A 5,634-nucleotide genomic window follows, 5' to 3' on the forward strand; every position below is an offset into this window, starting at 1 on the left:
GATTGGTATTAGTTGCAAATTGAAAATTCCTTAATTCGTATTTGTTTATGAAATCCATGACGTCTAGTGTCATGTAAATGTGCTGTTTAATTGGTCTTGGATTAGTTATCTATTACAAAAGATAGTGGGGGCTTATATGGTGGATCTGTTTGGCAGAGCTTCTACCTCTTGTCGAAGAGATTCATGGGGAAAATTATCTTGCCAGATTCCTTTTAAAAGCATTTTTTCGTTAGACGGAGCACTTCGAGAAAATTATTCAAACATGATCATAAATCAACTTTTTAATTTTAGAAGCCACTTTTTACTTTTCAAAGTTTTAAATTTTGTGAATTGCGATGATTAATAATAAGTTAAAAGTTTATCAATTATTTTGTGTAGCAGTTTCCGCATAGTAAACTTGTCCCAAGTCTTTTGCATGGTTAAGAATGAATTCGGTTAATAATCAAAGTACCTCAGAAAGAAACAAATGCAAATTATGAAATTATCTGATTGATGTGTGTTCTCATATTTATATAAAACTAGAAAGGAAATTCCAATTCGTTCTTGAAAGAGTTAAATGTGATTGATTTATAACTTGTATTTCTCAATTGCGTGAGATGTGTGGTGAATATGTTGGGTAAAATATTTTAATCGTCACTTTCCTTTCTCATATTTTTCTTAATCGTCATTGAATTCTAAGAGCTATCTGGATTGTCACTGAACTTTTTTAAATGTTATCTACTTGTCATTGAACCGTACAAAATTTTCGAATTGTTACTGAATTTCAAATTTTTTCTTACATCTGTCAACCTATCATTTACCAAATTGGTATATACTTATTTTCTACCTGGAATAACTCTCTCTTTGTTGTTACTCCACCATGAGAGTCGTTCTTAGAAGTATGCAGACCCTAATGTCAACAAATTGAGTAGAATCTACCCGCTTGCAACGTGAGTGCTTAAGCAGTAATACAACCTAGGAGAGCAGAACTTGTGAGATCCGTGTTTCAAAGTGTTGAATGTTTTTGGTTGTCTATCTTTTTTATCCTAGCCACGGTTACTTCGAGAATTATTACACTTTGTCGAAACTGTCTTTGGAGATCTAAAAAGCCATTGATAGCATGGACGAATGTTTGCCTTCCGAAAAATGGAGGCGGCCTAGGATTTAGAGACATCAAATGCTGGAATTCTGCCTTGCAAAATCACTTTGGAACAGCCACAAGGATTCACTTTGGGTTAGCTGGATCAATCATGTTTACTTGAAAGGGACAACAATCTAGGACTTTTCATCAAGAAACTGTGATTCCCCATTGCTTAAACTCCTGGAAATCAAAGACAGAATTGGCCTACCTGAAGGAACTGCTTAAGCTGCTTTGGATAGAATATCGGAGTGGGTTGTTGGAGGTAACTTGAATAGCTCACACGCATATAATTTCTTCAGACCAACAGGGAACAAGGCATGGGTTGGGGATGTTTGGAGTTCTTGCATTGTCCCTAAACATTCATTCATCTTGTGGTAAAGTGCCCAATCAAAGCTGTTAACAAAAAACGAACTGTTGCATCATGATATCAACAGAAATCGTGTATCATGTGGATCACGAGAAATCTGGCCAGCACCTATTCTTCCAATGTCCATTCAGTTCATCCATTTGGGGCCACGTTAGAGAATGGCCGACGACTACACGCTCAATGACAACAATTGACAACACATTAAAATGATATAAAAAGGAGGCACACGGGACATCTTGGCATAGAGCAAACATGATTGCTCTTGCATGTACCATCTACCAAATATGGACAACTATAAACAAGAAAATATTTGAGGATCTAAGATCGCATATGGATAACATTATTCAAATGATCAAGACACGTGTACAATGTAATGTTTGCATTGTATCATTATGTTTTGATTCAGTTTGAAACTTTAGCTATTGGTCTTTACTTTGTAATTCGTCGATACATCTTTTGATATTCGTTGCTCACGGATGTTCGATGTACTAGTCTTATGATCAATATATATTCACATTAACCGACATAAAAAAAAATACCATTCAACATAAATGTTCATCACCAATCTGAATGACAATGCTTTCAAATTCATTGTTTAATTAAATCGTGATTTATTTTAATGCATCAGAATTAAGAAGCCCACTACTGGCTAGACTAGACCGGTAACCAGCGACCCTAGTGATGAGCACATTTATACAAAGTTCCTGTCTCTTATCCCATTCTCTAATCTATTTTCTTAAATAAGCTGATTTATTAAACTTTCAACCTCCTCAATATTATTCGAGACGAGATTTTTCTTCTGTGGCCTAAACGACTAAACCCTCTTACGTAATCCTAAAAGCCTACTTAACAATGCAAGATGCTAACTACCAACCCTAAACTACCAACGGGGTAATTTTTAGAAAGGCTGGAAAATTGTTCCTATTTTTCACAACGGCCTCTTTTATTAAAAATACTATTTTGCCCTTACTATAGCTATTTGCAAGAGGTATCTTATATCTTTAAGGATTTATCAATCAGGACCCATATCTATATTTTTCAGCCTTTCAAATACCTTTAAATATTTTTTGTACCTTGATAGTTCTTCAAAGATTATAAGTTGACATTTCTTGGTTATATATCATCGAACTAATCCTTCTGAAATTTCTTCTTGTATATTTCTATGTTTGGTTATGATATCTTTTACCTTTCTTATCTCTCTACTAGTTCTTACAGAATCAAATCTTATATTATTTCTACAATTAGAATCTATATCTCTATATATTTCTTCAGTTTTTTCTTTACCAACAGGAAATATATCTTCAGATTTTTCATCTAATTTAAATAAAAACGAAACATCTTTTTCATCTAAAAATAAAATAAGATTATTATCATCATTAGTAGTGGAAGTGGATGCTTGTGAATTGTTCATCAGAATAATTAAAGTATAAGCATGTAAAAACAAGTAAATAACTTACAGTAATCAAGTAGAAGTAAACAAACTTTCCCTCCAGTATGTTCTTATAGATGGTTTGCATGTACTTAATCAATCTTCTGAATCAAGTAAAGATTTAAAATGTTTTTGAAATCATTTGGGTCCACAACTGCTTCCGCGGAAGGCTTTTCAATTAAGGTTGCATTTCTCACTTTAGAGAACTAGCCGTGTTTCCACAGACGCTATCTCAAAGTATCCTGAGTCTCTGTTTTCACCTCTATCCAAACTCTTTTCAGAATCAAGTTCCTACTTGGAACGAAATTTTAAAAGATAACTCACACACAAGGTACTACAATTTTATTAGAAAGCTGTCTTTTTCTCCTAAACAATTCATCAAAGACGGGTACTTTGGCATGGCTAACATCCATTCAAAATCAATGTTTTGAAAATCTTTTAAAATCTCTATCTGTACTGCCGAGGAATCATGAGAAACTTAACGAAATCGTTTTATGAAAGCTTTGTTGAACATAACAAACTTTACTTTGATATTCATAAACTGAAATTGTACATGCTTACAAACTATATTTACATACCTTTGGTACTCACCTTATGAAGTTTAGAATTCCATAAGTGATTACCTTATTACACGCTTTTCTATCTTCAAGCTATCTAATATTTTTCTGAATACAAGTGGTGTATACAGATTACAAAAGATATATCTCTAAGATATGTTTCTTCAGAGTGTTTAAGAGATAAGTTATTTCGAGATGTCTTCCTTCTTCCTCCTTGCCTCCTTTTATAGAAGCCTCTTGGAATCTTATCTTGACAGGTGTTTTCCATCTTTTTTTGTTGCGTAGCTAGGTCATCTTATCTCCACCGAATTTTCCATTATCTTCTTGCAAAGTGGACCTCTCCTTTTGAAATTATATGCCTTATCTTTTGAGTTTGTTTGCCACTTGTGACAAATGGTGGGGAGTAGTCACACAATTATGGAGACTTTTCTTGCACTATCTTCTGTCTTTTAGTAGCCACAGTTTTTTTAAATAGATTTCTTTATTAAAGTAGTGATAAAGGGATACTTTTGTCACCATCACTTTTCCATTTTCGAATCAAAGAATTCTACAGGGAATTCTTCACTATTAAAAGATGCTTGACTCATATCTTCAACAACACAGTATTCACAATGGTGATCACTGTAGTTCCAGAGTAATTTGCATAGTTCTTTAGTCATATCTTCTGATCCATGCACTTGGTTGGAAATAATAAATGATCGAGATAACAAATATCTTCTTCTTTGGTGGCCATCCTTGCATTGGAATAGATAATATGATCTTCAGATGGATAAACCCATATTTTTTTCTCAGTAATTATCTGAGTTACATGTTCAAATATCTCTTTGTACCCTTTTGCTCTTCTATAAGGCATCATATTTAGAATATCTTGATAACCATTTTTAACAATCTTTTGATTGGTTGGTAAAAAATGTTGATTTGTAAGTCCAATTTTTATCACATGGAACGATGGATGCATATATTCAAGAATAGGATCCCATTCCATGGTTGCTGAATGGAATCTGATATATATATTTGTTGTCTTGACGTCTTCAGTATATCTTTTAACAGCTTTCCTGATGTTGGCTGGAAGTTGAGCTATCTCTTTGAGATCTTTGCTAGAATATATACAAAGTATATTTCATATCTCAAAATAATTTTGAACCCAGTTGGTTGGTGCTCCTGGATAAAAATCTATCTTGTTGTATTTTGAATAGTGGAGAGTCTTCATCCACTTTCTGGGAATTTTTGCTTCATGTCATATCTTGACAATATCTTTTGGATCTATCCTTTCAATAGAAAGTTTATATTGAGTTTGGCTCTGTGAAGAGCTACCTTCTCTTTTGATATCTTGAATATCTTCATTATCAGTAATATGTTCAAATTTTCCCTGTGAGGGGGTTCCTATTACCTTCTTTCCTTTCCCTTTATCCTCGGGGAGAGCGCTAGTATTCACAAGTCCCTGCGAAGGGATATTAGGCTTGGTACAAGTAACTTCTGCCTCAAGGGCTATATTTTTGCCTCGTAGGCTATCTTGAATATTTTGAATTTGTGTTTCCAAATAGGAAACTTTTATCTCAAGTATCTGGACTTTCGTCCTTAGTTGTTCTAGCTCCATCCCTGCTAAGATAATCAGGAAGAAAGTCAGTTTTACCTTTTATGTATTCAATATCAAATTTGAAATATGAGAACCAAATTTGTAGTCTAATAATATATCTATTGGCAATAGATGGATCAACATTATTTTTCAAAAAGACTTTAACTTGAGTATTATCAGTTCTAATCGAGAACTTCTTTGGTAATAGATAATCCTCATATTTCTGAACTCCTCTTTTTACAGCAATGAGTCCTTTTCTGTTTGTTTTATATCTTATTTCAATTTCTTTGAATGTTCCTGATGTATAACCTGCAAGTATCTCAGGACAAGAACAATTCTTTTCAGATTTATATTCTTTATGATTAACCTTTAATACTGCTCCCCAGTAACAATCTGAAGTATCAGTTTCAAGGATAAAGAAATCTTCTTCTTGTGGTATTACAAGTTTGGACAACACTTTTAACTCTTCTTTTACTTTCCTTATATTTTCACAATCTTGTTCTTCCCAAGATCACATTATATTTTTTCTTAATTTTGGAAGAAAATAATTTTTCAATTTGACACAATTTTCAATGAATCCTTCAG

The sequence above is a fragment of the Olea europaea genome, unplaced genomic scaffold (genome assembly GCF_002742605.1).
Source record: "Olea europaea var. sylvestris unplaced genomic scaffold, O_europaea_v1 scaffold2027, whole genome shotgun sequence".
NCBI classification, from domain to species: Eukaryota; Viridiplantae; Streptophyta; class Magnoliopsida; order Lamiales; family Oleaceae; genus Olea; species Olea europaea.